This window comes from Hylobates moloch, unplaced genomic scaffold (genome assembly GCF_009828535.3).
Source record: "Hylobates moloch isolate HMO894 unplaced genomic scaffold, HMol_V3 SCAFFOLD_14, whole genome shotgun sequence".
Lineage (NCBI taxonomy): Eukaryota > Metazoa > Chordata > Mammalia > Primates > Hylobatidae > Hylobates > Hylobates moloch.
In genome coordinates this window covers 91,396,018-91,420,857 of record NW_026652289.1, presented here as the reverse complement: position 1 = coordinate 91,420,857, position 24,840 = coordinate 91,396,018, and the positions used below count along the sequence as shown (strand labels likewise).

At 38.1% G+C, this 24,840-nt stretch overlaps 1 long non-coding RNA gene across 1 annotated transcript in view; it reads right to left on the bottom strand.

Annotated features, from left to right (window-relative positions):
- The window catches only part of LOC131381167 (uncharacterized), a 275,217-nt gene extending 250,707 nt beyond the window's left edge, over positions 1-24,510 (bottom strand). The window contains exon 1 of the long non-coding RNA XR_009209689.1: positions 24,245-24,510. This is a non-coding gene — a long non-coding RNA (uncharacterized LOC131381167). The remainder of the gene's footprint in view (positions 1-24,244) is intronic.
- Between the last annotated feature and the right edge of the window lie 330 nt (positions 24,511-24,840).

The window sequence follows — 24,840 nt, the reverse complement described above, 5'->3', positions numbered from 1 at the left end:
CTTTATATTGAAGAAATGGAAAGCAATAGAATGTAGAGCAGTATAGTGTAATAATGAGGGTAGTGGCTAGTTATCACCCTCTGCTGAACACAGAAAACACAAAACAGCCTACAAGCCTCTTCTGAAACACAATTCAAAAACCACCGACTATTTAGAAGGTCTCTTGTATCAGCAGGTTTTTAATGCTTTAATACAGAGGACTAAATAGAGAAGATATATCTCATCTGTATTTTCATAAGACTCTAAGCATAAACTTCCTTATTACAGTGATAATAAAGATAGGTAATACTTACTGGGTGTTTTCTATATCTCTAGCACTATTCTAAATGGTTTTAATATGTTAACTAATTTAATCAGTATAATAATCCCATGAGGTGGGTCATATTATTTTTCTCATTTAAAAAAAATGTGGAAACTAAAGACCAGTTGGTTTTAAAACATGCCCCAAATCTCACAGCTCTAAGTGGCAGAGACAGGATTTAAACCTAGGTAATCTGACTCCACAGCTGAAAGTCTTTAACCATTATAGTATTTTGTGCGTGCGTGTGTGTGTGTGTGTGTGTGTGTGTGTGTGTGTGTGTGTGTGTGTGTCTGCCGGTGGCTACTGTACCTGTTTCCACAGTCACTCCCTCCTGTCCATTATTGGTACCTCTGATGTTGATTTCCCAACCTGGTGAAGTACCAGAATTCCCTAGAAGGCATCTGTAAAATGGACATCTTAGTCCTCTCCCCAGGGTACTCCGATCTCGTACTAGATTAAGTAGTTTCAGAAAGCACAGTGGTTATTCTGGAGGTACTGCTCCAAGGATCCGTGTTTGGAGCACAATTTAGAGCCCTTCTCTCTTAGAGGACTGCCTTTTTCATAAAAAATATGGCCTGGGTGCAAGGAGCCAGAAGAGGAGGAAAGACAAATAGGGTAGCCAGGCAGATTTGCTAAATTGGAATCTTACCAGCAAATCTTCACATCCCCTTCTCAAACCATGAAATTCTTGAGGACAAGGACAAAGCACTACTTAGACTTAGACCTCCCATGATGGCTAGACTTGTGCCTGATTCATAAATAGGTTCTCAGTTAATATTTACTGTCTAGGTTTCTAGGTCAGTATTATTGGAAAAAGGTAATAAAATAATGGTTTTCCAAAGAGACTCAGAAGAGTTTTCTGACTGATAATTGCCTACTGCCCTCATGATTCTTTAAAACCCAGAAATTCTCTCACCACATTGTAAATGGGAGATATAGTAGGAGGGCTTCTTCACCATACTGGCACAAAGGAGGAAATAAGAAGGTCAAGCACAAATGGAGCAAAGGAGGAAGCCATGTATAAATGATGGGAAAACTGCAAGTCAATGGAGAGATTAAATATAATCAATGTTCATTTCATCACATTAATTAAATCAAGCGACTGTATTCTTTTTAAAATTCTTTCAAGGCTGGCTCCCTAGGACCCTCAAGTGAATCGAGCCACTCCTTCTCTCTTCCACTGCTGCCTAATTGCCCACCACAGGCTAATGGGCAAACAGTCCTCAGCAACCATTTATCTTTTTTGAAGTTTTCTCCTGGAGCCTCCTTCATGAGTAGTGGTAGGTTTTCCCTTGAAGTTATTTTCTATCTCTCTTATTTGTTTGTTTTTTAAGGCATTTTTGGAGAGGCTTCTTTGCTGTTTGCTTCTGAAGCAAATCAGAAACACTAATTTGCTTTTGTTGGTTTTTGGAAGCTACCCCAGCGGGAGCAGCTTGCTGTGACCAGGACTTCTGCCTGTGGATGGTGGGGAGAGGGCTGCAGGAATGCTGTTGTGACAGATAGGAATGCCGTTGGCTAAGTGAACACATTCATACTGTAGAGCTGAGGAGCAGAACTCCTGATTTTGAGAAGATGCAGCCAATGAGAACATGCACACATGACCACCCGAGAACCATGCATTTATTATGTCTGTGTAATTGTGCACAACATAGTAATTGCTGGCTAGGATGGAAGCTCCTGTTTTCCTTAGACATGGAAATGTAGTGCAAATGCGACAGTGCAGGTAGAGAAAAATCCTCACGGGCTCTGAGGCTGGAAGGAAGCTGACAGTTCATTTCAGGGTGATGGGAAAAGCATTTTGCCTAAGGGGTGAATAAAAAAGTTTTGAACTTACTCAGAACCTGTAAATGCTAATTCTGGCTCTGCCTTCAACTGGTATTGTAACCCTGTCCAAACCACTTCATCTCTCTGTCTCCCAGGGTTCTTTCATCTGTAAAATCAACATGACCAACCTGTTGGCCATGAGTTCTTTTTCATTATATTGTTCTGCCAACAGATTCCATATACACGCCAAAAAAGACACATATACATGTTGGCTTTTGACTTTTTACCTTACATTGATTTTCAGTAAGTAAAAGGAACTGTATATGAACATTAATACATATTGGATATTTATTTGTTAAAACAACCTTCAAGGCATGTGGCTTGAGGTTAATAATATTATACCCACTTAACCCAGTCATCCATGTATTCCAAAATTTTAGTATAAGGATGTTGAAATGAAGGGAACTAATGATGAGCCTTTAAAGATACTGAATTATCAGAAGAAAAGGTACAGTTGTGTCTACATTATCTATTGATGACATTAAAATGGGATAATTTTAGAAGTGTATTGGTAGGCAAAATAAGATAAATAAATGTTGTTCAAATGCAAAAGTCACGTATCCAACTACTATTTTTATTTATGCATATGACCTATACATGCATGCTATATTTATATTGTTGCAATAATGTTATTACATAATTTTATATTTCACTGTTTTCACTTACATTGTCTCATAAACATAACTTGATTATTTGTATATAAAAGTATTACTTTAATGGCTTCATAAAACTAAATGGTGTTGATAAACTATAACTTATAAAATAATTACTTTGCTGGACTTGTATCTCTTTTTGCTATTAATATTGATTAAAATAAAATATTTTTAATTTTTAGCTTATTATGGTCTGTTCAAATGGTTTCATAAGAGAATATATAATGCCATGCGTATACATATATCTGTGTATAATGCCATCAGCAAATAATGTACACAGCATTTTTTACAAGAACCTCCCTATATTTGATACTAATCATTTTTATAATATAATATTTTATGCATTTCAGAACTTGGCAGAGTGACATTGATGTGTCTGGCAAATATGCTTTTGACCCTGCTCACTAAACCATTGATCTTAACCTGAAGGTTTACTTATTTGTTAACTGACTCTCACTCACTCATTGATTAATTCCAAATTTGTCACCAGGCACAACTATGTAATGACAATATGTCAGACCCTCACTGTACAACGTATACCTTCCTTTGAGGGTTCACTTTCTCAAAGAGAGAAATATATACAACGACACATGTGGAAACTGTTAATCACATCAAATTCCAAAATTCGTAAGAGCAAAAAGAAGACAATAAATAGTTCATTATTTTTCCTTAGTAGCATACTTTCAACAAAATATACTAGGTATCTACAATGATCAGAACTGGTTTTGTAATCCAGGCCACGAATTAGCCAACAACTTTTAAATTCCAACACAGATTCTTTTCAGAGGCAGAAAGTTTTTCAAAGGAATTGGGAAGAACTATAATCAAGTAAATATTAATTTTGATGTTCTTATGTCCTCTTATACAGCTTTCTCTTCAACCACACGCCTACTACAGTGTCCAAAGCATAGTAGGTGCTAAATAAATCTGAAATTTTTACAGCTTCTTTCTCTTTTCTCCCCAAGGCTGTCTACTAACTTTTTTGGGTTCAAATCCCTGTACCTGAAAAATTCTACAGAGGCCCATACTTCAACAAGTTTAACCATTCTCCAATTAAAATCCTCCCTCAAAACAACTATAAACATCATTAATTGAGCATTTAAAATATGCTGTACACGATACTAGATGATTTACATATATTATTTCATTTAATTCATATATGATCTGCTTGATCTCCGTCTATTATAGAAGTTCTATAATTTATCAGAGATGTTATACAACCAAGGTCACAGAGCTGACAGGTGAGAGTTGAGATTTCTATCTAGCTAATCTCTAAACTCCCCTTTGATTCTATATCACATTATCCTAGTGTCCCAACTCCAGAGAAAGGTCCAAAACCTACAAATAAGTAGTCAAATCTGTCAATCCAATCCAGACCTCAACTGACCAGGTGATTAAACATGGTCGTTATTAAACAGTCACCCTTTCCACAGTAATTAACTTAATGAAATATTATGAAGATATAACCTCAATTTTATTGCAAACAATAACCTCTGGCCACATATTTTACAGTGTCTCATTAATGATCTTTCACACAAACTGAATAGTCCATAGTGAGAGAATTTACCTTTTCATTTATTTTTTGAGACAGAAGATATTTATATACCTCACAGTGGAAAAGTACCAAGTCTCCGTTGATATTGTATTTGGAAGACAAGAGCACCACAGTGAGTTAAATTTTTCACTGAATTTGGCTTCAATGCTTTTGAATAGCTTAGGATGATCATTGATGAACTGTAGCCAGAGTGATAGTTCCTCACAAAATCACCTTGAATGGCTACCTATAAGAATAGAAACTGAATTGTTGTAATAATTCGACTCTTCCTTCTCTGCAGTTGCTCCGAGTTCCAGCGGTCCAAAGTGTCCACCACTCTCTTCCAAGTCAAAGGAGGTTTGCAATCAATAGCTTATGGTTACTGCTAGATATTTTATTGTCAAATTATTTTGTATTATCTATGCCATGAATATTTTCTGTTTAAAATAATTAACTTCTATGTAAACATACTGGTACACAGCACTGATTTATAATATTTTCAGTCTCTTAAATTAAATAAGCCAATAGAAATGCGTGGATTTTCATGTCCACAAAACAATTAGATTCATTTAATAACTCTTAACATGCCCAAAGTATTTTCCTTTTGCAGGGGCAGAAAGAAGGTGATGATTCTTTTCCTCCCTATCATAAAGGGTCAAGGTCGACACTCTTATTACAAAAACAGGTTACCTAGAGAAAAGCATAACAAATGTTTTACATACACACATGAGCATGGGAGTCCTATAAAGTATGAGCTCAAAGATGCGCCAGATGGTTGAAGCTTAAATGACCTCTTCATAGGGAAGAGGAACATGGGGGAATGGATTGGCCTGTAAGGGTGGAAAGGCACAGGAACAAAGGTTAAAGGTTGTCTTGTTCTTAGACATATAAAGTCTCCTAGACAATCTCTCAGAGCTGCCCTCAGAAGAACAGATGAAAAATCTGCCTGGGTGTGGTGAAGGACTTCCAGTCTCTTCTCTTTTCCAGTGATTGATCTTTCCTAGTTATTTGATGAGATTTCTAGGGAGAGGATCTCAAGACAATTGCCTTTCTTCTGGAAAGAAGCTTTCTTAGTCAGATAAGAAATTCCAGAAAGAGTCCCTCCATGCAATTGGGGTTGGGGGAACAGGACAAGGTTAGAAGGAACTTGATTCTGAGGCAGCTTCTAAGACCTCTCAACATGTCAAAGTGCCAGTTTGGGGGTATTGCCTTGTGAGCCCCAAAACTTTTAATAGTGAAAGATGGCATCAACTGAGTCAGTTCAAACAGGCAGATCCAGAAAAGGAAGTTGAAGAAACAATAGTTCAGATTCTTTTAGAAAATAACTTTTTAAAAAACAATTAAGGATCTAATTATATAAATATTTTGCATTCTTTGTTTTCACTAAAAGAAAAGAAAGAGGTGTTGTTGGAGAGAGATCTCTCTCAGATATATTTTATACACCATGGTAGATAGAGTCTACATCTCAGAAATTCCTTCATTACAAAATTTCCTACACTTTGTCCACATTTTTTTGCTCTTAGAAGTGTAATTGTTACCAGCTGCAAATATGTAAGGGTCTGCAGCCACCTCAATTCTTGCCTTCTCAGAAGAAAGAATTCAACTGAGGGGCGTAAGGCAGAAAGAGAAACTGCAGCAAGTTTTAGAGCAGGAGTGAAAGTTTATTAAAAAGCTTTAGAACAGGAATGAAAGGAAGTAAAGTATACTTGGAAGAGGGCCACGAAGGTGACTGGAGAGATCAAGTGCATGGTTTGACCGTTTGACTTGGGGTTTTATATGTTGACATACTTCAAGGGTCTTGCATCTCTTCTCCCCTGATTCTTTCCTTGGGAGGAGGTGTGCTGTCCATATGTGCAGTGGCCTGCTAGTGCTTGGGAGGTGAGCATGTACAGTGTGTCTACTGGAGTTGTAGGCATGCTCACTTGAGGCATTCTTCCCTTACCAGTCGAATGTCCCTGGAAGGTCATACACCAGTTAAACTCTGCCATTTTGCCTCTTAATGTGTCTGCTTGAGGCCACCTACCCAACTCCTGAGATCTTATCAGGAAGCTGTTGATCACCAGTTTCAGGTGTATCTATTTATTGGGAGACTGCCTTTCCCAGGGACTCGCTGTGACCGATTATTATTTTAGAGACGCAGTGTAACAACTTCCTGACAATCACCTGATGGTCGCCTAACATTCCTGGTGGGGTCAGGGAAGCCCTCTCCTGACCTGCTGATTCCTGACTAGCTACCTACTATAACATAATGATATCGGAAGTTCTCCCATCCTCTGAATCTGTTACAGACCACAGGCTCTGTGGCTCTCCATGTAAGAACATTAACATGAGGCCAAGCAATTTCCCAAAGCTTTTATTTTGGGGCTTGTGCTCAAGCATAAGGAAGACAGCATAAGCTCAAGGATCCTCCAGCTGACCCCCCAAAAAAGCCAGCAGAGGTTTTTTATTAGGCAAAGTGTGGGAACTGACCTCAGGAATAAGATATGCCGTCTGGGCTGGGCAAAGTATGTGAGGAGTAGGGTATAGAAATTATCTTGAATAAGGGACCAACTGGTGGTCTGACCAACGGCAACAGGCTGTAAATCAATTGTTCAGCATTCCTTCCTGAGGTGGGACACTCCACAATCTTGGTTTAATATTTGGATCTCTTAAGGTCAGTTTCTGGAATTAAGTAAAAGGTATGGTTAAACATTATGGCTTCAGTGAGGTAGTGGTATAGGTTTTGTGATCAGCAGGACTGCATAAAAGAATGCTCTAGTGGGGGTGAAGCCAAGCCCTGTACCTACTCTGTCTCAAAACCACCTACTCTAGGAAGTAATGTTGCCAAACTTCTACTGATATTGAATAATGTCTGTATTACTAAAACTATCCTTCTGATGACTCTGAATAATTTAAAAGAAAAGACAGAAATCAGGGTCATAGGAAAAATTATTAATGTGTCTTTTATATTTACCACATTTCTATTTCTTTCTTTGTCTTGAAAGCATTATCACTCTATTTCTTAGATAAATTAGTGCCTATAAATTTTGTAAATGAGCTCAGTACAACAGACCCATTAAGACATATGGTAGAGATGTCTGTAATGTATGCCATTCATCCGTAATGGTTTTTATTTTGAAATTCTCTTTGTAGAGTGCAGTGTTGGTTCATTTTACTTCATAAAACACTTGTGTAAGTATTGTTCTCTACAAACAAAGAAGCATAATGTAGAAACAAATTATTTGGAAGTAAATTTAAAAGACTGAATATTCCAAGATGCAAAACACACATGAGCTTTCTACTAAATAGATGAATAAGACAAGGCAAAAGACAGTTTCCCTTAGCTCTAAAAAGACAGAGACCACCTTAAATACAGCTTACATACTGGCTCTTCATGCCCACCCTGCCTTCTCCCTCTCTCTTAAAGCACACTCAGAGAAACCACACAGCTCTGGTGAAACAAGAAATCATTAAGTCATCATATTGTTTTAGTAACTGTTTCTAACGAAGAATGATTTTGTTAAGCATAGAAACTAGGAAATGCTGGGGCAGCATTCTAGGTTAACTTTTGGAAATATCTTTCTTTTTCTACCTATAAATGTGTAAAATGTATTCATATGATGTTTGTAGGGCAATTTTTTGAAAACTGCCCTGCAGTTTTAACTCAACCTCAGAATGTCAGCCTTAGTAAAATGGTGAAACTGTATGTGTACTTTTATCCTAGTACCAGATTGAAACTTTTAATGACTTTACTACATAAATTTAAAGCTGGTTAGAGTAGTGCATAATTAATATTTCTTTATTTTAGTAATTCACTAGAATAAAATAGTAATAATTAACATTGACTAAAATGCTAAGAATTATAATTAAAAGTGGCACTGTGAATTTATTCCAGGCTTATTTTATGCTTTTGAGTACACATTTTGTTCCCAATAGATATGTGAATTTTATAAAATATAATTTTCCAACCCCAGAGAACGGTTGCCAACTCTCCCTCAAACAAGTACTACTTAAATGTGTTTATCTGATTAGTTGTACCTTGTTTCCTGGTCCTTTATAGTCTTATAACACTTTTCACAAATGTAGTTGGTCTTCTTCCCAAGAAGCTAATAAGATCAGCACATCAGATGCTCACAGAGTAAGGAAGCAGGGGGAGCTAAATCAAAACTGGAGTCTTGTGATTTCCACAGCCCTTTCGCCCTTTCCCTTATTTCAGGGCAACTTAAGTACACAGATAACCTTCAGTGTTCCTTCGTTGAGTAATCTTGCTTTTGGTTTGAGCAGAACGTAGTGATACGGAGTATACAGACAAAGACATAGATATATACATCATAAAAAGTGTGTTCTCTGAGGATGACCTCAGTTCTACTGCAACTGGCTGAAATCTAGGCATGCTACTTGGCCTCTCAAAGATTCTGTTTTTTTAAATCTGTCAAACAGCATTAATAATAGTAACTTTCATAATGAGAACTAAATGAAATAATGTATGTAACTAGCTAACCTAGCTCACTGCAAGACGCACAATATGAATTTGGTAAATGCCATTTATTTGTATTATTAGACATCTCAGTTCACACACACACACACACACACACACACACACATATACACAAAATACTCTAGAATAAATCCTACACTTTGGTGCTGAGAACGCATGAGAGAGGAGAGATATATTTTAGTTTAGTAAGTTGTTCTTGCAAAGGAAGGTTTGAGGAGTGTTTTATCACGGAAAAGTTGAGCACAGGTCAAGATGGAATAAATAAATTTCTAGCTCTTCTGTAGCTAGGTTTTCACAATGGGACTACATCATTTTTTGGGAAGGAATTGCAGAAATATCACACACATACACAAGGACCCATATATATATATCCACTTAGATATTTAAATATTCGTTCTAAAACATATTCCAAGTAAAACAGGAATGTTTTATTTTCTGCTGTTTTAGGGGTGACACACACTCTTCCTAGAGTACAGAGTTCTAAGTGGCTTGCTTATACCTTTGCCTTACTCAACCACAAAACCTACTCCACCCAGCAAGACTACTCAGCAAAACACTTTGCTGGAAATGTATTGCGAATTCACAGGAATTGCAGAGCTCTCCAGGTGGTGTAATTCATGGCTGGTAATGAGAGCAGCTGAAACCATCTGTTTTCATAACTTTCTTCTCCACCTTAATATAAACCTCTTCATTACAATAGGTCTATTTAACTATCCTAACAGATTTGCTCCTCAAATATTTTGTGGGAAGACTAGAAATAATGAGACAAAAATAGATAAACAAACAAGTGGACTTACATACAGAAACTTCTAATCATCTTAAAGCTCAATTACTTACTGCTGATGCTGAGGCACAAAGGCAAAACCAATAGGGGAAACGTGTAAAGTAATTGTCAATGTTTTTCTCTTCCACATCTTCCTTTCTCCTGTTTAGTCCTCAGACTGATACTTTTTAAGGGAAGTTCCTTCCCAGGAAAGGACTCCGAACTGTACCCATTGAAATCTCTTCCTTTAGGTGTTTCAGAGAAGCACAAAAACATATTGACGTATACGTGTCCTCTCTCCTCTCACTGTATAATTTTGTGATCCTTTGCTACGAACAGTTTGTCAAAAATATTGGTGTCAAGGAAGTAGAATGAAAATTTTGGGCTTTGGGTTTAGAAAAAGTTAAATTTGAATCCTGGCTCTCTTGCTTACTAATTAACCCTTATCCTCCCCAAATAAAAGAAAAAAAAAAATCTCATCCAATTGCAAGTGTGAATCCAGGTCCCTGCTTGGTCCACCCTCGGTGTGAAAGATTCACTTGGGAGTTACACAACACAGGAGCCCTTCTAAGCAGAGGAGGGGGCCAAACTGTTATTGTTTTCACCTAATCCACTTTCTTAGAGCTCTGTCTTTAGGAAACAACATGATCTTAGACACAATCGGATCCATATCTCATTTTATTTTTTAATTGACAGATAAAATTATATATATTTATATTGCACAATATCAAATCCTGAAAAATATATACTTTGAATGGTATAATCAAGCCAACCAACATATGCATTACCTCACAGAGTTGTCATATTTTCTAGTGAGAACATTTAAAATCCGCCCTCAGCGATTTTCAAGAATACAGTATATTAACGATAGTCACCGTTTGTACAATAGATTTCTTGAACCTATTCCTCCTGTCTAACTGAAATTTTATATCCTTTGACCAAGATCTTCCCACCCTCTGCACCAACCCCTGGTAACCACCATCCTACTCTCTACATCTAAGAGATCAAATTTTTTTACATTCCACATGTGAGTGGGATCATGAGGTGTATACACAATGGAATACCATTCAGCCACAAAAAAATAAGGAAAATCTGTAATTCTCAACAACACGGATGAAGTTGGAGGGCATTATGTTACATGTGTCAGGTAATACCAACTCTGTCCTTTTCTAGACAGTAAGCCATTTGACTCCCCAAGGAAATGATTTAAATATATCCAAAAATTATTATTAGTTTACAAATATGACACAGAAAAGAATTTGTAATTGTATTTTGAAAAATTAGCAAAAAGATAAGAAACATAAACAATAATACTTAGAGTACTCCATAGTGTGTATATATTAAACAGTGCAATAATTAATGACGGTATGGGAATACAGATCTCTATATCAAGAGATCATTTCAAGACATTTCTGATAAATTATCCAAAACAGCCAAAGAAACTGGTAGGCTCAGAAAAGCCCTTCAGTGAGTCATGAATCATCAAACAAGACTTAATGCTAGAATTTTTTTTTCCCACTAATTTTGTTGTTGTAGTTAAATTAGAGGCTATGAATGAACTATTGTGGATTTATTTCAATTAATTCCCCCTCTCCACTCCTTTCTTTCAATCTTTAGCCTAGGTCTTCATTACAAAAAAAAGGACACTTGCAAGTTCAATCTTTGAGATAAATTTAACAAAGCAAGGCAAGATAGAATAGCAGTCTATGCACATCTGTAATCTAACTTAAAAATAGAATTTGAGAGGCCATCCTAATTGTTCTGATTTTCTACTCTATTCCAATGATTTAAAGACCTTAAACTCACTGCCTGTGAAAACTTAAAAGTGTTAGCACACAGAGAACCAGTTAAGTTTGGCTCTCTAAACATCTGGAAGATAACCTCCTATATAGGGTACAGCTTTAAATCATCACAGGCTAGGAGGAGAGACTCTTCTATGATGGAGAGTAAAATATCACAGGTTAGGGAAGAACAACTGTTCTTAAAAGTACCAAAGTGATATTAAAGAATCCACAGAAAAAGCTACAAAACCACCACCACAGGTACTTAAATCCAAACTACAGAAAGCGGGAGGGTTAGATTCCCCATTTGGCCACATAGATGAGCAAAGGTTTTCTGAATTTATATGTGATTTTTCTTCTTAACAGTGCTAAGATCTCCTAGTATATCCTGTTCAAGAAACCATTCAGAATCTGGCATTTTTCCCAGTTACTCAAAATTCTAATGAAAAGAAGCAGTCACACAAACCCAACCCGACAAGCTTGAGATCTTTTGTTGGTTGTCTTCTATAATTGATATTATGTGTATATTGAGAATAAATGGATGCTGTAGCCTCGTGCCAGTAGCTCATTCTAACATGTTTCGCATTCTCTTGAATCGTGTGCAACTTTAGAAATTTCCAATCATCTTACTTTTAAATACCTCAGCTTACAATATGAAAGGGCTTAGCGCTGATTCAAATTAAGACATTTTACATAGCTCTGCCTGCATGCTTTCAAAATACTCAGTCAATTAACATAAGCTACCTTCCAAAGGATTTGCTTTAAGTCAGGTAGAAAGGAATATTATTTTAGAACCAAAGAAGGAAAAAAGAATATAGAACATATAGCAAACCAAATTTCTGAAAAAACGTTAAAACTGCTCAATTTCCCCATATTTTAGGGGGGCTATCTTTCTTCCTCTTTAAAGAGTTCTGCCAAAGATCTCTTTTGGCACACAAATGTCCTCCAGGAGGTCTCCCAAGGGATATAATGTCCAAAATGTTGCAGCCTCTTCTATCACACAGTGGCTCAGAAAGCCTCTCTGCAGCCTCCAAAATATTGCAGGCTCAATTACCCTCCGGGTGCAGTGAACGGGCAGAGCCATTAATCATTCCCAGGGCACTAAACGCCCTGAGAACAGTTCTGAGTCTGGCAGCATTAGGGATGTCCAAGAACTGAGCTTGTCTCCAACAGCTGGGCCATGCTGCCACCTGGAGGACAGCAGAACACATAGCTCCTCAGATGCCAGTTACTTCCCTCCAGTCCTAGTGGACCTACAATGTGTGGGCTATGCTGGATGAATATCACCTGCTTCTTGGGTGGTTAACCCTGTTCTCACGTCTCCAAAAAAAAAAAAAAAAAAAAAAAATCTGAAACTTTCCCCTTCATTGATAAGTTGCTGTGGAGCACCTGAGGCCAGTGGCGGTGCGTGAAGGCAGGTGGCCTGGGGGGTCCTTGCTTTCTCTGCTGTCTTTCATCCACACCCTCACCCACATTGAATCCCCACTGTAGGTGAGCCTTTCCTCTCACTCACCCATCCAGTTAATGGGGGTCTCACATTCTGTTCTTTCAAAAAGACATCGTGTCCATCCTCAAAGTGCTCAGACTCTGGATGAAGAGGTAGACAAGAAAATAGAAGGCTGTGCTCGTTCAGGATGAGTGTTCACACACAGTGAGCACCAGATGCAGTGGAACCCCAAGAAGAGATACCTAAATTGGTCAGGGTCAGGGGTTAAAGGACATTAGGAAAGTCTCCCATGAGAGTGATCCTTTAGAGGCATCATGAAAAGAATAACAGTGTGGTTTTGACATCTGGTAAGTCCATGGTAAAATACACAATTATAACCAAAAATCATGCAAACTTTCTGATTTTCATTTTCTTCCCCTAGAAAATTTTGTATTAATACCTATTTTATAATGTTATCGGGGGAGATAGAAAATTATATATGTCAAAGAGCTGTGAGAGTATATTAGCTCAACACCAGATAATCATTTTTGTTCTAATTATCCCATCTCTGGCAGAGAAAGTTAGACTTATCTGGGCAGAGATAAAGGGCAGGGAACGGATGACGCAGTCCTAGTAATACAGGAGATAAAGCAATGTGCTCTGGGGTCTTCACGCAGCACATCGTCACTGGAAACACTTCTGTTTCACCCTTCTTTTCATGTTTCTCTGTGTCCATCTTTCCTCTTTTTATTCTGCTCTTTTTTTCTCCACTGTCCCCACTCAATACTCAAAGGAAAGTAAAATTGCCATTTGTTTCTAGAATATTAAACAAGTTTTTAAGTTTCAGGTAATTAATGATAAGAATATTTGTATAGAGGAGAAATAGGCATCTGGAAGTGATTCTTTTTTTCATCAAATTTCCTTTACGTAACTTGGTGGAGAACTTGGTAGGCAGGTAATACTATTCTGGTAAGTGCTGACACCGGTTGGGCCCTATAGAATGCACTAGTTAAGTTTGAGTGAGCTGTAGTGACACCTCCTGGTAAGACAAAGAGAATATCATTCAACACAAAACTTTCCACACCTTTATACTTTCATGATAAAAAGCAGTACATGAAAACATCTTCCATATGAGTATCTTCCTATGCGGAACAAAAAGTTTGTCTGTTAAGATAGAGACACTTACATATACACATACTCCAGTTGACTGACTACCATTTTAAAAACTGGCTGAGTCAAAGAAAGAAAACAGTTTTGTTTTTATGTCACGACATCAGGTAACTAGTGTAATTTCCTAGACAAATCTTTCATTCACATATTTTGGTACTGTGTGTGCAAGGCTCTACTGAACATTCTCTAAAGCTAAGAAGTTAAGAAGTTACTTTATGTAGTATTTTTGACCTGGTTCTTTGTGAAATGCTGATCTGATACTTCCTCTTGAATGCCTGGACTATCAACACCTTAATACTTTCACCTCAACTCTGCCCACTCCCTAGCCCCCACACTGCAGTTTCCCATAGGTCTGCCCTGGCCTGAAGTATCTTCAAGTCTAGAGGCCCCCAGTCCACTTACCTCCCCACTCTCCCTCTCAAACTCTCTAACTCTTTCAAAATGCACCTGTGTTTTGACAAGCGTTTTTAAGACATTAGGTACCGGAAGTAAATGATAAGGAGTGTTAATAACTTAACCTTCTGTATCTCCTTAGTGACATATATATGACATATATATTTGACCTTGTAAATATTAAGTTAGCTTCTCTCAGAAATACAATTCCATGATCTTAATAATAAGAATCTCAGCCAGCCAAACAAACCAATCATCCATCCACCCATCCACCCATCTACCCATCCATCCATCCATCCATCCACCTACCCAGTCACCCAATATTTATTTAGTTGTCTACCATATGCTGTACTCTCTGTTAAGTATTAAGGGAAACAAATGTAATCACAACAGACATTATCCTTGTTTCACAGAATTTAAAATCTAGTCATGAAATAGAGGGGAAAAGAGTTAACCAAACAAAAGAAAAGCTCAAATTGAGATAAGGTCTATTAAAGAGACAATAAGGAATAAAGAGTGAATAAAAAGGGTAAGAGATATTCTGTAGATTAATAGAAGTCCTGGACAGGCTCTTCAAGGAGAAGGCAGAGCTAGAGACATGAAGGGCAGGAAGAAGCTATGAAGAGTCAATAAAAGTGTCCCAGATAAAGGGAACAGCATGCACAAAGGCCCTGTGACAGAAGAAGAGTTTTGTTTTTGTTTTTGTTTTCATAGAAATACCAAGGAAGCAGAGAGTGGCGAGAATTGAAGCTGATGTATGTGACTATAAGGATTCCATTCAAAGTGTAATGAGAAGCCTTTGGATGGTTTTAAGCAGAGAAGAGTATAATCTAATTTCGGCCTTGACAAACAGCTAAAACATAAGGTTCAGTATTCCTTATTCTTGAGATTAGAAGTGTTTCAGATTTTAGATCTTTTTATGGTGATTTTGGAATATTTGCAGTAGACTTACAAATTCAGCATCCCTAATCTGAAAATCTGAAATCCAAAATGCTCCAATGAGCATTTCATGTGTGTCATGTCTGTGCTCAAAAAGTTGCAGATTTTGGAGGATTTCGTATTTTGTATTTTCATATTAGGGATACTCATTTGTTCCTCATAACAACCTTACAAGATATGTATTAATATCGTCAATTTTATTGATGGGAAAATGGAAGAGAAGTAACCTGCCCCAAGTCTCACAGCTATTAAGGGAAAGCTCTGGGACTTGTACTTAGACAGCCCATCCATGGGGTCCATGCTTCAAACACCATGCAATATGGCCTCTCAGATGTTTGTTTCTACCAGGGCAAGCGTGAGAGGAAACTGCTGGGAGATAAGGCAATGATCCAGGCCCAAAATGATGGTTTCTTAGACCAGAAGGATAGCAGTGGAGATGGCAAGAATTAAGTTAATTTGTCATGTCTTTTAGCAGTTAATTCTATGAAATTTGGTGGATTGGATATGCTAGGTAAGAGAAATGCCTGCTGGAAACAGGACAATATTTTTCTCTATTGTGATTTTTCTATTGTGTCTATTCAGTAGACATTTTCTGTGTGGCCAGAATCTTCCCATCAAGTTGTCTCTTCCAAGATGAGTATATCTTCAATAGATTTGCTACACAGAACAATTTCCATTTCAATATCTGATAGGGCAGCCTTTTAACATGTTCATTTTTCTGGTCATTTCTATGTACAATCATAACATTGTAAGATATACTATGTATAGTATTGTTTTATTTTTCTTTTTACACTATATCATTCATTTTTACTTTATCAACAGTTATTCTTTGAAAAAAATTGTTTTTAATAATGATAAACATGCTTTTTTCCCATCTTTGGGCAGATGTATTGTTTCTAATTTTACATTATTCTAAGAAACTTCCTTTATATAAATTTTTGACTGAAACCCAGATTATTTCCTAAGATTAAACAAATAAAAATAGAAGTTCTAGGTCTAAGGGAATAGTCTTTTTCATTGGAAAATTGCATTTACCCATTTCTACATTGCATTCTACTAAGATACAACTGTTGAAATTCCACCAGGGCTCTGTGAGAAAACTTGCAAGAAGGTAGATTATGTGGGAGCAGGCGCTAGTAGATGGATAGATGTGGCTGTGAATGTCAGTGGAAGTTCCTTTCTGATGTTCTCCATTTTATCAGTGAATAGGAAGCATGGCCTTCATCTGAGAGTGAGGGTGTAGACAGAGGTACTGAGTGTTTAAGGAGAGAGGAGAAAGTATCATATAGACTCAGGAAGCACAGTAAGATCACCTGATAACCTTAAGAACACACTTAAGATTAGTGAGTATGAAATGACACCATGGTTATGTATTTCCCTTAGATATGCTCAGCTTCATGGATGTAGGCAAAGTACAAGAATGTTGGATTCAGGATTACACTTCTAAATCTTCATCTCTGGTCCAGAGTGCTATGATAACCTTAGTCTAATGTATGATACTTGCTGCTGGACTTTCTTGATTCTCCATCTGTGCCTCACTTTTCTGCCTTCTCTCCAGCAACTCTGTAACAGAGACTACTATCTACTGCTTCTTCACCTGCAAAATTTATACCTGACTTGTAGCTTCAACTCTCCCATTAAGCTTTTCTATACCATCTCCTAAGTTGAGACATACACCCTTCATTATAGCTCCAACATCCTGTAATATGTATGATTTCATCTACACATTTATTTGATACCTTTAATTTTTCATTGTATTCTAAATGCCTTCAGAGCAGGGACCTTTTCTTTTTAATACTTATTTCTTATTTCAATACCTGGGACATGGTAAGTCCTCATTCAATGTTTATTAATGAAATTAAGTGAGGTTTCCTAATCAAATGATAAATTTCCTCATAAACCTTTATCAGCAAGAAATCAAGTGCCTTGATCATACCCATGCCATGGCCTCATTACTAGCGAAGGCACCTTTCCATAAAAGGTAACAGGCCTAAGAACAAATTATTCAAAAGTGTTAAAAATAACACAAGTATTCACTTCCATTTGTTGCTTATATCCAATATGTAGTTTATCTCCTCAGCTTTAGGATGATAGTAATACTTATAATAAATCCTGTATTTGTATATATTTTTTAGATTGTCTAGATATTTTCATGATTTCAATATAAACTATAAAACACACCACAAACACAAGCTCTTACAAAAAGTATATCAAGTATATATATAAATACTTGAGACAGGGTATCACTCTGTTGCCCAGTCTAGAGTGCAGTGGTACAATCACGGCTCTCTGCAGCCTCAAACTCCCAGGCCCGGAGAGTTCCTCCCACTTCAGCCTCTCAAGCTGCAGGGAGTACAGGCGTGCATGACTGCACCCGGCTATTATTACTATTATTATTTATAGAGACAGGGTCTCCATATGTTGCCAGAACTGGTTTGGAACTCCTGGGCTCAAACAGTCCTCTCATCTCAGCCTCCCAAAGTTCTGCGATTACAGGTGTGAGCCACCTCACCCAATCAAGGATGTCAAGTTTAAACCCAGCTATGGAGATTCCTTCAAAAAGAGAATTTCTTTTTAACAAATCTTCAAGAAAAGATAGACATTTAACCAATTTGGTAGGCTAAGTTCCAGGATGGATATAGTATGAAGAAAATATCTAAAAGGTTAATACATTATAAAGTTATTTAATAAGTTAGATCTTTGTAATCAGGAATTTACACTAATGTATCTTTGCCTCATGAGGTCATGTATAAAACACATAATAAATGAAAGTGGTCAGAATAAATGGACTTACTTCTTCATTTTTTATTTGGTCATTCTACCTTTAGGGAGACACGGGCATGGAATAAAGAAAGGCCAAACTTGGAGCTAGTAACATAGTATGGGAATTGCAGATACATTATAATTCTCTCACTGCATTCTTCATACACAAATTGCAATGGAAAGTAAAGATAAAAGAAGCCTCGATTGCCATTAGAGAATAAAATAGGATTTCCACTTAGATCCTTAGAAGCAGCTATTCTTAAAAATTAATTCACTTGGTAAATTTTCAAGTTTCCTCCTCACTCTTCCTGTGTGAACATTTATCTTACATGCTCTGGATGGAAATGGATGTTACCAAATCTTGGAGTTCAAACTCAGAGCCCCAAGAGTTATTCATACCTGAACAAGCTAGTGAGGGATATTAACTGGTCTCCAAATCTCTTAGGGGCCATTTGAAGACAAATTCTCTGCCCAAATGTTATTAATTAGATATTTAGCACCTTAGCTAGCTTATTTCTGAGAGCCTTTGGAGATCAAAAGGGTATGAAAAAGTGAGGAGAATCAAAGCTCAAACACCAATTTGAATTGAGCCACACAATGCGAATTTACTCCAGCACTTTGTTGCAATGGAATCTATAAATAATCCTCTGAGGTTCACTTGCCAATTAGAAATCATCACATGGCATACACCATAGATGTCAGTAGTTAATTTGCATGTCAGTGATACATTAATTTGATGAAAATTTTAAAGCTTTATGCACTATTGATATCATAATTGGAAGCACATTTAGTGTACTAATACACTGATTTTTATTGTATCCAATGTGCTTTTTAAAAGGCCACGTTTAAATGATCATTATTTATCATTGTCTGATAGCTCGTTTCAGTTCAAGACAACACATCTGCATTTTAGACTTTAAGCTATTTAAACATTAACTGTAATCAAGATGTCTGAAAAAAAGTCATGTCTATGTGGGTGATAGAGAAGATGAAAATCAGGTTTACATCTAGAGGTAGCTGGTTAGATTTGGAAGTTTAATTCAGAGTGTTCGGCCTTAGCCTAAACATGCCTCTTTGGGTCGATAATTTAGTGATAATTTAGTTTTGTGGTTTTTTTCTCTCAACTTTTTGCTTCATTTTATTTTATTTTGTGTTTTTCTCCCTGAGTTTTTCTACAAAGAGTACAGTTTTGTGGGTGGTCCCTTCTAAGAGCTGAAAATGGTGGTTGATTCAAATACAAAGAGAAACAACCTGTGGGTGCTTAAACGTAACTACTGTATTTAAGTGTGGTACTTAGAACAAATACTGTATTTACATAGACAGAAATTTCAAAAGCTGCCAGCCTGGTGGGATTAGCTTGCCATGGGAATTGTCACACCTGTCAATCAGGTCGGCCAGGGTAGCAAGGGGAAAGCCAGTGATAGAGAGACAGAGGAATCAAGAAAGAGAAGAGAGGGAAAGAGAAAGAGAAAGGGAAAGAGAAGTGTATGGGAGTTTCCACTACCATGGAATCACAATAACTTTTTCCACATTTATTTCCACCCTGATATCCTCAGACTACTTAAGTTTTAGTGTACCCAGAAAATTAAAAGATTTGGTTACTTGGGTTTTCTGATTGGTGCTATAATAGTGTTTTTCTAGAAACTGAATGTCATTAAAGTCAGGGTTGGGCTTTCATTTTGGTGCAACAGATGTATGCACATGTTGACTCACTTTGAGCTAATTCCTTAGGAGTTTATGGCTTCTCCACCCAGCCAGAACACAAGTATCTTTAGATCAGAAATCATGCCTCCTTTGTCTCATGTCACCTCAGCATTTGCAATATTAGACCTTAATAACTACTTGCAGGCTTGATTGTACTTCTAAACACTTATTCATATCAACCTTGATGATCTGCCTTCTTCCACAAGTGAAAAACAAAAACAAGACATTATGACAGAGAAATTGTATACATAAGTAGAATAAAATAAGGTCATTTGGAAAGATAACACATATATTCATTCCAAGAAGTCTTATATGACTAATAAATTAAATCTCCCGTGGGCTCTGAGCTTTCTTGTGCCTAAAGCAAAAAGAAAATGTGATCAGTTAAGAAATCTACATTACCCCAAGATTAAAATTACTAATTTATCAGAAAAAAAGCTAGGTATCAAGAGTACACACAATCATTAATATTTATTGTCTTATATCTCCTCATTTCACAAATGTTTCATTTTTATTACCCATTAATGTTAGTCTTCACGTTACAGGAAATATAAATGAATATTGGTTATTAAAATAAAAATCTAATTCAAAACATTTTCTTCACAATAGCTTGCGAAAGAGAAGACTAAATTTAGTATTTAAATGGGCTTATTTGAATCACTTAATCAATGTGTTTCTAGTTGCATTTAGTTATGAAAACTGAATCAAACATCATCTTTCATAGTAAACATTTAATAAGAGCTAAACTCATAGAAGAAACTAAGCTTTTAAAATAAAGTGTTCCCAAAATAAACACTGACGATTTCCATTTTTACATAAATAGAACAGCACCCCCCAAAAATAAAAAAGTGAGTGGAATTAAAGCCACCATTCAAATGTAACAAAGCAAAGGCACCATGAAACTCTCTTATTTTGCCTTATGCGATATGAAGTTAGTGCCTGAGTTACCCAAATGTATATTATGTACTACACAGCTCGGACTTTTAAAGGTCAAAGACAAATTCCTCAGTGAATTTTATAAAATGAAACTTGCCCTTCTTTTCCTAAGTCCTGACTCCAGGTTTAATAAAAGTTGTTCTCCTTCTCCCTTCACCCCTCCCCCCACAAATTCCTACATGTTTGCAACAGTAAGTTCTCTAACCAGACAATGCTGAAGATATTTGCACATAAATGTATGACATAGGAGAAAAACAACAAAAGAGTCAGACCCAACATAGTATTAATTTAAAAGGCAATTAATTTTGAAGAAGAAAAGGGTATCAACATAAACTCAGCAAGGGCATGAATGATAGTATATAGTACAAATAAATCTCTATTTGGGGGTCCTGAGAAATTTCAGCAAGTGGTTGTTGAGTAATGAATGTTTGTAATTCATTAGCTACTATTTTAAGATGCAAAGCACACCATGACATCAATGATGTTCTTTTTAATCTCAACAAACAGGCTATTACAATTAAAGCACTTGCAAAAAGACAGTATATTTAAATATAAGTTTTGATGAGATTTCAATGTTTTAACAACAATAATTGAATAACACTTCATAATTCCATAGAAAGACATAAAAATCTTGAGATTGGTTCAAAAATACATGTGTTTGTAAACACCAACCTTTTGTGAATATTTAGAAGCAGCTAGCATTTCTATTTTGAAAATTCTTTTTTTCTCAGATCCCTTAATAAGGTTTTAGTGTACCTTTAAGAAGATAATGGTAATTAACTTAAAAATATTTATTTTCCAAATACAGAAAATAATAACATTTACAAGTGCTTCATTTTCTATGCCCCCTTTCCATCTTCCTTCAGTTCCTAGACAACAAAACAATGGTTCATTCTTCATGTGGAAGAGTAAACCCAATAAACGCGAATGGCCAGGGGGCCTACAGCAGTGAAATTATGGCTTCACAAGGACGTTTTTTTTCTTTATGAACAAGTTTAGAAGGACCTTTTTCAACAGATTTTAAAGTCATGCATACTTCAATGATATAATTATCTTGGCAACACTAAATACTGCTAACTGATAAAAGAGACCAAAATAATTAAGTTCTGTTCTTTGCACAATCAAGATTTAGTGCAGTAATCAATCTGGGTAAGAATTTGGAGTCTGGAGACTTCAGAAGATGAACAAGCTACTAGCTAAAATTGGTCATGTGGGAAGATGGTTAAATGAGTATACAGTTTATACATAGCTGTGAATACTCTTCATGTCTTAATCTTCATTAGAACCTGGTTGATTCATTGCTCATGTGGTCCTGTACTAAGTCGGACATGGTATACAAGTAGACAAAAGAACAATTGAAAAGATAATCCAATGCATTCAGTGGGCACGAATGGCATTAAAAATGTAAAATAATAGGGTTGAAAATATAATAGTTTTTAAGCAAAGAAAAAAAACAAGAGGTACCAAAGCTGCTATGAAAGCGTTAAGGTTATAAACATTATGATAAAAGAGAGGGAGAGAACACAATAAATATACTTTTCCACATATATATTTGTGGAACCGTGAGTATGGTCTGGATGCCTACCCAGTTTCCGTTTTTATTTTCTTCTACCTAACTCTCTCTTCTCTCCTTGCAATAAATCATACAGCTTTCCATACCCTAAACAACACTCCCACTGCATGGTTTTTCCCTGTGGAATCAGACTGCCGTCATAGAGAGGTGTTCATGTTAAGTACTTCTCCTGAGGGCTGGAACTCCAGGCTTCATCAGATTGACACACTTAGCAAGTCCATCAGGGATGTCAAAGTGAAATATAACAAGGTCAGTTGGGTGCATTAGTAACTACTGGGATTTACGACCAGCTACAAATACTATATATATATATATATGTGCACATACATATATATATATGCACATACATATATACACATACACACATACATACATATATACACACATATATATACAAATATTGTATATTTGTAGACAATATTGTAAACTTGTATATATATGTATATATACAGACACATATAAGAAATCATAATAATTTAATAATTTCCTTTGTCAAGAGCTTATTCTGAATACTACCCACGGACCTCAGAAAAAGAAAGAGCATTTTTTCCCAGCAAAATGTATCCTCCTTTGTAGTGGGCTAAGGAACAGGCACCATGAACAGGTGATACCATTGTAATTTAAAGAATGGAAGAAAGTCAAATAAGAGTATCTACCATCCAACGAAAGGAACTGTATGCAGAAGTCTTTTGGGATCTCCAACTGAGGATAACCGGCTCCCTCTGATTCTGGGTACACATGTCTGCCTCCATGAATGTTAGCATGCGGCCAGGGTGGGGGAGCAATGGACGTCTACACCAGTGCTTGGCCATTTGTAGAGTGGAAATTGCACTTTGCTTTCAAAAATGGATTCTCCTCCCAGAACCATGCAATTCGACTAGCTGAAGGCACAAATGGAATAAGCGCACATTCTAAAAAAAAGGAGGGAGGGGGCGAAAAAATAAACCCCACCCAGGAATCTTTAAGAGAAACAGGTGCTAGCAAGAGAAAGAGGCCAGCTGTCAACACTTAAAACTCCATCTTCGTTACTCTGAAAACAATTTCAATGGGGGAAATACCGTGCCCTGTTTCTGGGGGTTTAATTTACTAGGCTGTCTCTGTGAATTAGAGTCGGATCTAAGTTTCGCACTCAGGAGCGGTTTTCTCTGTCGACTACGTTTGCTTTTCCGAGCTCGAAGTCGGTTTCTAAAATGGGCAAGCCTTTTCCCTCCCGGAAGCCTTGACCCCACTCCTCCAAGTCGTCACTTTTATTTACAGCCCGGTGAGCGGTGTCTGTGTCGCGCAGCCTGGCCCCAAGAACAGTCACCGCGAACAATGAGCCAGACAAGGGACCCACCCAGCGAACGCCTGCTCGCCGGCCGCGCGCAAGCCCGCTAGCGCGGGACGCTCCGGGCTTCGGGGCTCTCGGTGCCCCCACCCCTTCCCCTCTAAACCCCAAGGAAAGCAAGAAGGTATGTCGTTCCCTACACCCAGGTACTCGTGCTCACCCAGCCAGCCCTGCCTCCCAGCACCCACCAATTAGATGCCGTATCTAAAAAGAAAATTAAAAAAGCGGGCCGGCGTGGCGGTTCAGCCGGCTGCCCACCCGGATCTAACTCGCCCAGCTTGAGGGTTTGGCGCTCACTTGCGCCCGAGTCCGCGGCATTTTGAAATCCCGGAGGATTTGAGGTGGGGGCAAGAGGTGGGGCCAGGAGCCATAAAGTGGCTTCCGCTCCCTCCCCCCGGCCTGGCACGGTTCTGGGATCGGGCAAGACACAAAAGACGGGTCTTATCAGTGCCAACAACTCTGCCGCCGCCTCGGGCCATGTTGCGCACGCGAACCGGGCGGCGGGCCTCGTGGTCCGGTCCCTGCGCCGGCCGCGGCGCGCCCGGAGGCTGGAGCATCTTGGACGCCGCCAGAGCTCCCCGGCGCGCTTTTCGCGCACAACCTCCGTCAGCAGCTCCTCGCTTCGCAGATAAAGAAGTAGAGGCGACGGAGAAGAAATGGAGAGAAAGGGGAAGACTTACTTGAGGGCCGAAGGCTCAGCCTGACTCCCGCTTCGGACTCGGCAGGTGTCTGGCACCGCGGGCCCAGGCGGAAGGCGCTGGCGCAGCGCAGAGCAGGGACTCCACTTATCGAGGACTGGAAACTCCCCTTGCCGCCCGGCCCCAGCGCTGCGCTCCTTGCTGTCACCGCTCCGAGCGACGCAGGCACGCTCCCCGCTGCCTCCTAGTCCTGGTGGGTCTCTCTGCTCTCTTCTCCCGGTTCGTCCGCTCCCTCACAGACCACACCCTGTCACCTCAGCAGCCCTCCACTCCTTCCTCTTTGACACTTCCACCGGTTACTCCGCCGTCTGCGTCCTCCCACCCCCACTCAGCCCACGTGCTCCTGCCGCTCCCTCGGCTCTAACTTCCCCTGCCGGGAGCCCCCACCTCCGCTCTGAAAACCCTTTGGTCTCTGAGCAGGGGAAAGGTCCTGGGGTCTTCGCCCACATCTCCCCAGGCCCTTCGGTGCAAAGGACCTTGCTTTGATTTTGTCATTGCGATGGTTTAGATATATCGTGTACTACATATTGAGATGTAGTTCTTTAAATGAGCTACATCACTTTTAATATGGTAGAAAT